The sequence below is a fragment of the Lissotriton helveticus genome, chromosome 3_1 (genome assembly GCF_964261635.1).
Source record: "Lissotriton helveticus chromosome 3_1, aLisHel1.1, whole genome shotgun sequence".
NCBI classification, from domain to species: Eukaryota; Metazoa; Chordata; class Amphibia; order Caudata; family Salamandridae; genus Lissotriton; species Lissotriton helveticus.
In genome coordinates this window covers 1231840857-1231854396 of record NC_136061.1, presented here as the reverse complement: position 1 = coordinate 1231854396, position 13540 = coordinate 1231840857, and positions in this window count along the sequence as shown.

The window sequence follows — 13540 nt, the reverse complement described above, 5'->3', positions numbered from 1 at the left end:
CTGAGACCTTTTTTGGTTTTCCACTCCAAACAGGAACACAAATTATGCACCTTCACTCACAGGGCCTTGCGTGAAAATACTACGCTTACCTTCCTCAAATCCTGAATAATTCAGGAGGGTGTAAAAATCTGAGAAGTGAAGACTCACTTTTACTGCAAGTTTCGAAATCCAGATCTTCAATGGCCTGCAAACAGTCATTCTCGGCGACAGCTGTCTGCAACTGGGCTCATTTCCGGCAAATTTGAGGACATTAGAGCTTCTTATGGCTTTCAGGAAACGTCTAAAAGCCCATCTGCCTGAACAATTTCTGAACTAAAGTTACACTGCCAAAAGTACAATACACGACTGACTATTCATTAGAAACTGATGCCAAATTCACAGATGGGAAAATGTATTCAACTCTCATCTTTTAAGCTTTACCCAATATTTTCCTTTCCCGTCCATTGTAATTCTTTGTCTTTTTTTTCTGTTAGAGGTTGATTGAACAGTGACTATATACCTCTCTCGTTCAAACTGTGCTATTTGACTGTTCAAATAAATAAACAATGAAGAAGAAGCTATCTGCAAGTGAGTACATCAGAAGGCATAACCCACAGAGCTTAGAACCAATGGTGTGCTTAGATTCCTGGGAGCAAAATACCTATTGATTGGGATAACTGCCCAGGTGCATCTGAGCAGCATATCTCCATCACTTGGGATAGTTTGCACCAGCAGTGGTTCTCCCTTTATGACTCCAAGGCTATACCCACCTTGTTTTAGGAGCCGTTATACGAAGACTGAATACTAATGTGTATCCACTCTTGGTATAATAAAGAAAATGCCTTCCAGCAGCAGCATGAGAGAGCTAGTGAGAATGTCTGATGTCTAGCATAGCCTCACGAAGGCACCTGCACCAGTCATCAGAGATCATCCAGGCCTGGTGAAACCCCTAGAACTGACATCTGGGTCCTAGCACTCCTCAGTGCCTGTCAATCTGGGATGAGTTAAAGTGTCAGAGCTAAAGGTGGCCATGCAGGGGCGGCTGGCACAGCTCACAGGTCAGGGGGTGGGTGGATGGGGCAGGGGGAAGAGGGAAATGGGCTCCTGAGGTGCTTTAAAAAGAAATAATTTGAACGTACCTTGCCACCGGGTCCTGTGTCTTCTCTCCTGCTGCCTGTATCTGACTCCAGGTCAGAACAGCAAGCAGGCAACCAGGCTCCCACCCCTAAGCCAATCACGATACTTCAACGGAGAGTTGTGATTGGTCTGAGCGCTCAGCCAGGCACTGTAGGGTGGGCATGTTCTCCATTCAGGCTGCAATGCAGCCTGCCTAGAGAACAGGGGAGTGTGCATGACTGCTTTGGGCAGCCCGAGAGGGCCGATCAAACAGTCATTGCACCCAGGAGTGTCTACCACACCTACCCTGAAGCTCTGCCTGCGCCCTCACGCACTGCAGCAGTAGGAAGAAAAAATGTAATGATAATAACATTCTGTTATTAGCATTTTATGTTTTCCTTTCTCTGCTGCTCCTGGCAGTGGGGCGACACTCCTCTGCCTCAGCAGAGGAGCCACCACTGTAGCCGTGGAGCTGTAGGCTTAAGCCGTGCAGTGCCCGTGGCTACATGGCAATCAGCAAGTCACCCCACCCTTTCCCAACTCGTCTCAGAGTTGAGAAAGGGTGGGTGAAAGAGTAGAGACAAAAACCTTGGAGCATATTATCAAGACAAGCGAAATGAAATTATCGCCGCTTTTGCCGACGTTTTCTGACGCAAGGCGGCGATAATTTCATTGGCCTATTAGCCAGCTGTCGCTAACATCAGTTAGCGACAGCTTTTAGGTGATAGCGAGCGGTTTGGGGCCCGCTTTGCATGTCAGCGATATTTATCGCTAATGACATGCAAAGTGGGCGTACCCAACCAGTTAGCAACTTAAAGCAGTCGCTAACATCGCTATCGCCTATTAGCAAGGCAGGCGTAGCGATACAAAAATTCACGCTTAGCGCGAATATTGCTGAAAACTAACGCCTGCTCAGATCAGTTCTTAACCTGTATATCCAATGGGAGGTGGATATTCAGGTTAAGACCCTATTGGCGATGATGCGTGAATATCGCTGGTTTTCCAGCGATTTTCACGCATTTCGCCGCTATCGCCGGATATTTTATCGCATTGGAGATAAACGTTGCTAATAGCACGTTATCTCTGCGATAAAATCCGGCGATGCTTGGCGATAAAAAAAAATTCGCTAAGCTTCTTTAGTGATAAATATCGCTAGTTGTTGATAATATGCCCCCTTGAACCTGTGACTGTGCAGATTTGAGGTTTCAGTTCTTAACACTGGAAGCAGAAAGAAGCAACAGGAGTCCAAACACTACCTGCACAGGTAGCAAGGTAAATAAAATGCTTTTAAATTCTATGTGTGTATGCATGAGAGTGTGTGTCCCTGATAGAACATGTGTATGTGTGAGCATGACTGTGTGTCTATGTGTGTATGTGTAAGTGGAAAAAGTGAGTAACAATGAGTAATAGGAAGAGTGAGTATGAGTGAAAATTTATAAGAGTGAGGAAAATGACAGTGAGTGTAACTGAGTGTTAATGTGTGTGAGACTGAGTGATTCAGGTCTGAGTGAGTCTTAGTGAGTCAGAGAATGAGTGAGACAGAGTGAGACAGATTGAGAATGAGTAATACTGAGTCAGACTAGGTGAGGTGAGAATGAGTGACACTGAGTGACAATGATTGAGCCTGAGTGTGTCAGAGTGATATCGAATCAGAATGAGAGTGTCAGAGTGATATTGTATAAATCAGAATGAGTATCACTAAGTGAATCAGTGGGAATGAGTGAGACTAACAGAAAAACGACTGAATCTGACTATGAATGACTGCGACTGAATCAGAGTGAGATTAAGCGAGTCAGAATGAGTGAGGTTGAGTGAAAATGAGTGAGACTGATTGAGTATGAGTGAGTCACAGTGAGAGTGACTGAATTGGAATGAGGTGGGCTAAGTGAATCAGGGAGAATGAGGAAGTCATGGGGAGACTCAGGCAAACTAGGAGAGAATAACTGAGACTGAGCTGTAATGAGTGGGTCACAGTGATACTGAGAAAAACTGAGTGACTGAGTGAGTCAGAATGAGATCGAGTGAATCAGAAGGTGTGAGAATGAGTGGTACTGAGTGAGGGTAACTGAGAATGAGTGAGACTAATGGGTCCCAATGATAATGATTGAGACCGTGTGAGTCAGTGAGACTGAGTAAGTAAAAGTGAGTGCAAGTGTCAATGATAGTAAGGAAATATATTAGAGTAAGAATGAGTTAGAGAGTAAGACTGAGTTCAAGCAAGTTTGAGTGACCCCCGCCAAACCCTCCAAGTAAGTGAGTGAGGTTTGCTCACTGGACTTCAAGCAAAGGATTACGGTGGTCACCAGCAACCATGTGTATTAAAAAGGCAAGTTTGGGCTGTCATAAGCTTTATTTTGCCAGGTTGAAATGGGAGTCTAAAACTGCATTGAAAAGCTAAAATGGCAGGCCTGAGACATGTTTAATGAGTTACTTGAGTGGGTTGCACAATCAGTGCTACAGGGACAGTAGCAGCATTTCATATGCAGGCCCAGGGTTCAGGTGGTACCACTTTACTATGGACTTACAAGTGAATCAAATATGGCAATTGGGTTTAAGCCAATTCTCCCATGTTTTAAGGAGAGAGCGCAAGCACTTTAGCACTGGTTAGCAGTAGTACAGTGTGCGGAGTCCAAAGGCCAGAAAAAAACTAGCAAAGCATGATGAATAAAGGCAAAAAGCTTGAAGTGACCCTGCAGAGAGGGCCAGATCTAACATGCACTCTGTATGTGGGCTAGATTCTTACGAATAGGACAACACAATATTCAATTAAATACAATACTGCTAGACCAGGCTTTTCTAGTGGGTTTATCCCCAGACTATTTGCTTTTTGGCTTCTTGTATTGGACTCTGATTTTGTTTATTTTATGACTCTGAGCACTTTACCACTGCTGATCAGTGCTAAAGTGCATATGCTTGCCCTGTAAATTGTGTTTATGGATTGGTGATTCCATGATTGGCATGTTTGATTTACTGGAAAGTCCCTAGTACAGTGCACTGTGTGTGCCCAGGGCCTGTAAATCAAATGATGCTAGTGGGCCTACAGTTCTGTTTGTGCAACCCACAAGATCAGCCTGTACATGTAACTCAGCCCTGCCACTGCAGTGTCTGTGTGCAGTTTGGTACTGCCATGTCGACCTGGCAAATGCACCCACTTGCCAGGCACTAACCTTCCCTTTTCTTACATGTGAGTCACCCCTCAGACAGGCCCAAGGGTCCCCTGTGGGTAGTGTGCAGTGTATGTGAAAGGTAGGACATGCCCTGATGTGTGTGGCATGTCCTAATAGTGAAATACTGGCAATTTCATTTTTCACTATTGAAAGGCTATCTGCCCCATAGGATAGAATGGGAGTTTATTTATAACATCTTATAAACATACCTTCGCATTGGGACAAGATAGAAAGTTAGAAAGTTAGAGTTTAGTAGGTCTGAACTCAGAATATAAAAATGCATCTTTTAGTAAAGATGATTTTTATATTTTTTATATTATGTGTTTGAAAATACCACTTTTAGACAGGAGCGGTGCTTCCATTGGGGCGCTGGGGCGTTGCCCCACTATTAATAACACGCACATAACGCCCTAAATTTGTGCAAGCAACAGTTCATGAAACTCGCAGTCTCACTCGCGACTCGCGCTGAGAAGATCGTCGTCTGTTGTACCCGGGAGTCGGGACAGGCCGAGGCAATCGGCCACAGCGCTGAAGGGGGTGGGGGCGGGGCTGGGGCAGCACTGAACGTGGTGGATTGAGTGACAGTCAGATTCATACTGTCCACTGACAGCGGCGCGTAGTGCGCATGTTCGGGTTTGGGCTGGTCATTTTCATAACCAGCCCGAACATGCGCACTACAGCCACTACACTACGTTCCCCCAATCCCAGGCCATTAGGAGAGCGAGGGGGGACCCGAGAGGCCGAGGGTTACTTGCTTCAGGCAGCAGCCCCCGGTCTCCTAATGGGCGGGCCATATCGGTGCCCTAACCAATCCTGGCGCTGCTAATGCAGCATCTGGATTGGCTGAGACACTGCAAAGCCTAAGCCTGAGAAGACTTGGGTGCCTCGTGTGGGTGGTGGCACTGCCGCACTAGACTAAATACGTATGGCCAATCACTGTGGCCTATGTGAAGCCATGCAGACAGTGATTGGCCATTTCATTAGTAGTGACGTGACCTCGCGCACTGCAGTCAGTCACCGCGCCACACACGACACGACGCACAGACCTTGTGTCCTACTGCTTTTGACTGATGCACTTCGGATCACAGAGAGCTGCTAGCTAGCAGGCATCCATCTAATTGATCATTGATTTCTGATCACAAGACTCCATCTGATTCTTATGGATCTGTGTGCTGTTGAAACAAACTAAACAAAGAAAGTAAGATTATTTTCCTTCTTGTAGCCGTAGGCCGCGCCGTAGCAGCCTCAATAAGTCCCTGCGCAGTGTGCACCTATGCCGATCCTAGCCCGCCAGAACTTCTTCATCACCTCCTGCTGCCAGGCCTGTAAGTTACAGGCCTCTGTGCCTGGCAGCAGGACTGGAGTTGAGTGTGACTGTTGAAGTTCTTGCGGCGCATCATGATTGATTGGTGCTTGCTAACACCGGCATTCACGTCGACGTCACTCAGTAAAACAATACAGTCAATGAATGAGCTTTTTTAATCATGGACCATGATTCCTGCAGTGCTACATGCGGCCCATGAGAAGACTATTAGGATTTAAAAGTTATCAGTGGATAATCTCTTGGTGTGTGTTTATTTTACGTAGTCTGATTTCCTCTCGGCTTGTGAGTGTTTGTTTGGCCAAAAACGCTTAGCGCAATAGCTGTTGTGATATGGCATCACTTTCACGTCCTAGGCTGGTTGTTGTGTGTGTAGTAGCAAAAGGGGGATGATCATATAGTGACGACGTGATGTGCACAAAAGTAACTCCAAAGTGTCAATATTATCGGAATATTTTATTTAAATTATACATTGATTTTTGCAGCGATGGTGATGCTCACAGTTGGATTAACAAGGGAACTTTGCAAACTGTGCAGACAGTAGCTAATATGCTAATCACACTTTCAGTCAATCCTGTATTTGTAGACAGAAGCCACCTTGCCTGGTGAATGATTAAAACAAATCCCAAATTTACTTGGCTAAGAAAAAACAAGTAAAAAAGTGCAATATGTGCTCTATGGCTAAAAAGCTGGGACGGGTGCTGCGCGTGATACAGGTCCTCGGCGGCCACGTATGACTAGACTAGCATCGTCCCACTATAATTCAGCCTGAGTCCGGGCCTGTAGTAACTGTGAGACTACAGTGCTTTTTAGGCTCAGTACGGGTGAACCGACTCTACGCCAAGAAAGTCTGAGTCTGTGAGGATTCCGGTTCCGTTCCAACCCCACATACATTCTTCCTCGAGCCGAGGCCGCAACAAGGGCGGTGAGTTTAACATTCCTCTCTGCACCTAGCGCGCTGCAGGACATCAGCCTTCCATTCTTCTGAAGTCGATACATGCAGCTGTATTGAGAACTATACATTATTTCTATTTCACTAGGATGACTGACGTCACCTCCTTGAGAGAGGTAGGCATGGATAATGACATTCAAAGAAGAATTAAGGAGCGTGATTTATATGTGCACAACTAGAAGTCAAACCAGCAATAATACATATAAGCAGAGACCAGTGGTAATCATTAGTCAGTTATGCAGTGCTAACAGTTCAACCGAGATGACGGAGGGGCCTCAGATACCTGAAAAGTCACAGGCCTTCACCAGGCTAGTTAAGGGAGGAATTGAGAAGAATTTCTTAAAGAGCAAGCTTTTAGGTGGCTTTTTTATTGCTTGTAGAATTTAAGGGGAATCGAATTCCAGGTTCTGGGAGCACCTCCTTAAACATCAAGGTCACTCATTGAGGAATTGTGCGCTCTGATACCTTCAACTGACTAAGGTGGTGACTGAACTGATTTACTAAATATCATACAGTTGCGATGTCGAGTCAAACAGCTCTTAATGGCTCCATTAAATGTCGCACAGTTCTTTGCAGTCTGCAAAGAACTGTGCGACAATTAATGACGCCATTAAGAGGTGTTTGACTCAACGTAATTGCAGTCTTGTAATTGCTCTCGTTTTCCGTAATTGAGTCTGGTGACCGTGTAAGTAGGCATTCTTAAGTTAGTTGTTCTTGAAGAAGTAAGCTAGCCCTATAGGGTTACATTTAGATTGGTGTATTATTAACGGGGCATAGGCCGACAACTGGTGGGCACCCTGTGACGCAGTAAGCAGCATGGATTCCCCTGTCTCATTTAGAGAAAGGGTAACCATTTGGTTTACGTTGCCAGACCCAGCAAACACCAATGTTAAAGGTAAGGAAACTGATGCTATATTTTTTACATTGGAGTTAGGGCTATCTATGTGGTCACTCTTCATGGTGGTTGGGATGGGTGCACATTCTGAACATTGTACCCTCTCAGTGGGTGAGATTTACTAATAGCCGTATCCCTGTGCTTTGGGCAATAACAGTTGTTAAAGGCACTATCTATCCCTTGCCTTGTTCAAGGCCCTCAAGCAGTGTCTGTTTCAGTGCCTTCAGCAACCACTATGGCACACAGAGGCAGCAGCCAGTAAGGCTGTATTTTTAGCTGTCATGTTGTGCAAAGGGGAGCTGTTGGGGATGTATTGCGATACTGCACAAGATATAGGTATTTATACTGAAGTTTGATATTATTGCACCGTACCTTATACGTTGTACTTTGATTATTGACAGGTTTCTTTAATATTGGTAAGGCCAGCATCGGCATCATGAATACAACTGATTACAAGGTAATTCCTGGCACGGCAACTTGAAGAGAAACTACATTTATAGCAATTAGGACCTCATCAGCCTGACATAAACCTACAGAAATCTTCCCAGGACGGAGGAAAATGTCCAAACGTACATTCGCAAACGCATGGTACACAAAAGCTTATTGGCTTACAGGGTGCCCTTTAAGAAATTCTCTGTTCTGCTTCCCCTGCTTGCTGATTGGTGGTGAGTTTTCTTGGAAAAATCAAGGAGTAACAGACTTGAAGTATTGTCTGAAAAAATAAAGAAGTATGCACACACACACAAGAAAGCATATGGAAAACCTGACGAGACTGGGAATGTTGGGGGAAGACACACCGATTGAAGAGCAGATAAACGATCCCTACCGCAAAACAATACAGAAACACAATGAAGCAGTTGATAGGAACATACAGATTCTATCCAAAATAATTGCTTGCATTAGTTTCTGTGGTGCTTTTGAACTGGCAGTGCGACGCCATGATGAATCAGAAAGTTCCTCAAAACATGGAATATTTAGAGGCCTAGTGGATTTATTAGCAAGAATAGACAAGGAAATGGAAGCACATTTAGCAAGTGCTACAATCTTTAAGGGCACCTCTAAAACGATGCAAAGTGAACTCCTTGAGTGTATGCTCAAAAATTATGAGAAGCCATATTGTGCAAGAGTTGCAAACACAGACGTTGTAGCTATTCAGGCTGATGACACCACTGATGTCGCCACTAAAACACAGTCCATATTAGTGTTTCGCTACCTTGACAATGACAGAGAAGTTGTGGAGAGGTTCTATGGTTTCACACATTTAAGAGACTCTAGTGCAGAAACCATTACTGCAGCTCTACTGCGTCAAATAAGCTTAATTTTTCCAGAGCTGGCTCAAAAAAAAACGTATCGCACAAAGCTATGATGGTGCATCCATAATGAGTGGAAGCCTTAGTGGAGTACAGAAAAGAATTCGAGATGTGCACCCTAATGCTCATTATGTGCACTGTTACGCCCACCAACTTAATCTTAATATGCAACAGGCAGTATTAAAGATCACCAAGACACAAATTTTCTTTCAGGATGTAGGAGGCATGACAGCATTCTTCTCCCGTTCCCTCAAAAGAACGGAAGCACTTCATGAGATTGTGGACAAAAGCTTTCCAAGGGGATCCTCAACTCGTTGGAACTTTAACATACATACAGTCAACCTATCTATGAACACAGGGAGGACCTTGAGAAATGTTTTGCAGCCATAGAAGCCAATGATGAGTTTGATTACAAAAGTCAGACTGAAGCCCGTGACTTTGTTGGAACTCTACAAGACAGAGAGTTTTAGTTCTTACTGTTTTTATTATTTATTATTATTCGTGTATTTTGTAAAGCGTGTAGCTGCCCCAATGGGGCGTCCCGGTGCTAATAGATATGACAGCAGAAATTGTGAGATGTCTAGTTAAAGGCCAAAGAGGTGGGTCTTGAGAGATTTACGGAATACAGGTTCTGTCAGACATGCCCGGAGAGATAATGAGAGTTTATTCCAGCGCTGAGAAGCACCAACTTCAAACGATTTCCCCACTGATCGGGTCTTTTTAAATCTAAGGGTAACCAGAAGAAGTTGGGAATTCGAACGCAGCATTCTGGAGTTGTGGTAGGGACGAAGGCTAGTCTTCAGATGAGCTGGTCCTTTACCCTTCATGGCTCTGTAGGCCAGAGTCATAGCTTTAAACTCGCTTTTATTTCATGAGATAATCTTATCTGTCGACATGTTATACAATCAGTTACAAGCACGAGAGATAGATACTGTCAAAGTGCAAGTATATACCACTATGTTTATATAAAGCATAAGCAAAGTGAGAGCTGGGGTTGACAATTTAGACAGCAAACTGCCAGAGCATTCTACTTTTTCAAACCAGAGGAAAAACATCACCAGTCTGGTCCGAATTGCAAAGGAGATATGACATTGTAATTGTGCAGGCACAGAACGTTTTTCTTTCACAAAACATTTGGTGAGTGCCACAAATTTCGCAAAGTGAACAGTTTGCAAAATATAATGAATCCTACCCTGAGCGTGCTCTGAATGAGGCTGTGGAAGCTGATCTTATGCTCAAAAAAGAAGAGCTGAGAACTGAGTTGATTGTACTGTACGCAATGCCTGTGTACCGGGAGGCCAAAAGTGCCATTTCTTTGCCGGCTTTAATGCATAAACTTAATATGGATAAGTCACTTACAGAGACTGTGGTTTTACTAAAAGTTGTCATTACCACTCCTATGACAACAGCCGAGTCAGAACAATGTTTTTCAACCTTAAAGAGGATTAGGACATTCCTGAGGAACACCATGCTTGAGGAAAGACTGAATGCGTTGGCAATGCTGTCTGTAGAGAGCAAGCTAGTTCAACAAATCCCAGACTTTAACATTCAAGTTATTGACAAGTTTGCTGCTCTGAAAAAGAGACGTGCTGATTTAATTTACAAAAAGTAAACAATATGTTGAATGCTGCTACTTTGCGACCCGTTTAGTTGTTTGTTAAATAAAAAACATCTGTGAGTGAGTTGCTCAGAAATGCATTGTATCTCGAAGTCTGTTATGAAGCTCTGTGGTTATATTGAATAAGCAGTTACCTGTGTTATATGACATCTCGTTATTAATGTAATAACTGCACTTTCACAACTGTTTTATTAACCTTCCTGCATTCTCAAATTTGCTTGAAAATGCACCATTTCTCCTCTTTTTAAAACATTTTCTCAGGGGAGAACCCCCCGAACCCCTCTTAGGTTGTTCAGGCTCGCTCGCGGTGCTCGCTCACAACCGTGCAGTATGTCAATCAATTTATGCCCCACCACTTTCAAATGTCACCAGCCTCCCCTGCTTTTAAAAAGTGTGTATTTTCTTGCTCAGCCATCCTGTGTGCCTCTGCTGGTTTGTCTATTGACTGTCTGGCCTTGGAGTGAAAGGGGCTGGGGAGGTGCATTCTCTCAGACAGGTACAGAGGGGTTATTTGATGTGTGTCCTGCAATTCCCGAATGAGTCAGGGCTGGGCTGAATAGACCTGGGCTGCATTCAGAGTAGTTGGACAAGTTCTCACTAGCACCTGAATAGGCCATGTCTGCAAGGAAAGGACAAGGACCTTGCTGTGTGCGGTGTCCCCTGCTTGAGGAAGATCTCCAAGGGCTTGAAGTAGAGCTTGCCTCCTGTTCTGAAGTCTCAGGAACACAAATTCTTCACCCGCAGCTCCTGTGAACTTCCTTGCTGGGACCTCTATGGGTTGTTCCTATTGTTGGGAGCTGGAGAGCGACACATCCGCACCTATTTCCAACGCATTGCCGCAGGGCATGAAGAATTTCCACTCATTGTGATCATGCTGCGGAAGAAATTGATGTAGCGCCTGCCCGCTACTCAAGAAATCACCGCAAGCCGCATCAAGTTTACCAATCTACGAAGGCCGAGATCACCGCATCGATTTCGACGCCGGCCCTGCTGTGGGGCTACACGAACCAATGCATCGTAGGACCGCGGCTGAAGAAACTAATGCAGCGCCGCCAACTTTGCAAAAAGAATATAAAAAGAGTTGGCACTACTGAAATTACTTACCGGTAATAAGATTACTCTGAGCCCTTCTCTCGCCATGATGACTCACAAAGTGAGGCCCCTGTGCCTCCAATCACAAATATTTCCCAATATGAAATTCTCTCCCACCTCCTTACTTCCTGTTCCAAACACCACACAGTTGGACTGGCTGACAAGGGCAGTAGGGAGAACCTGAGCCTTCACGGTGAGAGAAGGACTCAGAGTAATGCTATTTCTGGTAGGTAATCATAGGTTTACCCCTTCGTCTCTCTCGCAAGGATGTCTAACATAGCGAGATGTACCCAAGCCAATAAGCAGACCAGGACAACTGGACAGAATATGCAAAGCCAAAAGGAAAAAACCGGTTACAACACATAAGCCAGCACTTTAGAACCCAACAAATAGAGAAACTCAGGAACCTGGAACACCTAAAAAATGACACACAAAGGTAGACGGAACTGACCATATGGCAGCCCAACAGATCTCTTGCAAAAAAGCACCCTGCGCTTCAGTCATGGAAGCAGACATGCCCCAAGACATGGCCTTAGTAGACCTACCTAACATCCCCAGAGGAGAAGACGGACCAAACTGCTTATGCCATCTGCTCAAAGTCTGAGTCGAAGGTTCACCTCCCTTCCGGGAGGGCCAGAAATAACAAATATAGTGGAAAAGGACGTGAAACTCCTTCATCCATTCCAGGAAAGTCTGAACTGCCCTCTGCACATCCAGTGAATGAAGCGCCACCTGCTCAGGAAACAGAGGTTCCAGACAAAACAGCAAAAAGATCACATCCTGCTGATGCTGAAACAAAGAATTTACCTTGGGCAAAACTCCAGGGCCCAACCAAAGAACAAGCCTGTCCTCAAGCACACAAAAGAAAGGAAACACCTTCAAGGTCAGAAAGCGTAAGCCCACAGACATCAGAGACTCAAACGGGGGATACTTGAGAGCCTGCAACACCAGAAGCAAATCCCAAGACGGACGCAACACCTGGGAGACCAGACCGAGATTGGAATACTCCTTAAAAATCCTGAAAAACAGACCCTGATTGTTCATCAGACCCCCTCAGGGAGTCCGAAAGTCTTACTTTCTGGCCGCTACACCTTCAGAGTGGCAGGACTCAGACCCAACTGAAAATCATCCTGGAGAAATGTCAACACCTCAGGCAGAGAAACAGAAAGAGGAAGCATCTGCCATTGATCACACAAGCCAGAAACACCTTCCAATGCCTAACATTATGAGACCTGGTAAACAACTGTCTGGATGCCTGCACAGAAGAAGAGGCAGAGAGACCCTGTAACTTTACGCCTCCCTGCTCAATCACCAAACCGTCAACTTGAGCCACGCCAGGCACTGCACCGGGAGACATGGTAAGCACAGGGGAGATAGAACCAATGGAAACATCCACTCCGGACCCCACTTCATCTCCATCAACAGAAAAAACTAGGCAGAGCAGGCCATGCCAGAGCCACCAGAAAAACGTTTGCCTTCACCCTCTGAAACAAAGGAAACAGAGGGAAAGCAAACATCAGGTCCACAGGCCAAAGACAAGTCAGGGCATCCATCCTGAAGCTGACTTCTCCCTTCCCCGGGAAAAAAAACAAAGAAGTGTAGTGACAGGGATCACGAAAAGCTCCACCCGGGGGCGACCCCACAACTGACACACCTTAGAAAATACCTGGTGAGAAAGACAAAAGTCCTTTGAGTATGGAATATCCCTGCTCAGGTGATCGGCCTGACAATTTAGAGCTCCCTGAAGCAAGATGGCCCTCAAGTTGACCGAGCTCAAAGGAGCATTTGATCCGAAATTGCAGACAATGACAGGACCACAGTCTCCTCCTGTGGATCGACATAGGACTTGGCCATGGTGAAGGCGAGCCAGACGAATTGCATCCAACTCCCTCCTGTTGGAAGACCAAGAACTCTGTCATGCCTGCCACAGCAACATCACAAAATAAAGTGATGGACAGAGTGTTGAAACTTTTCAAATGCTCACCCCCCAGTCACACATCTGGGTTTAATCCATCGCTATTTTGCCGAGGAATATTGATGTGCCACCAAGCCCAGGGCACCAAGAACACTGTTGCCACCAGATTGCCTTG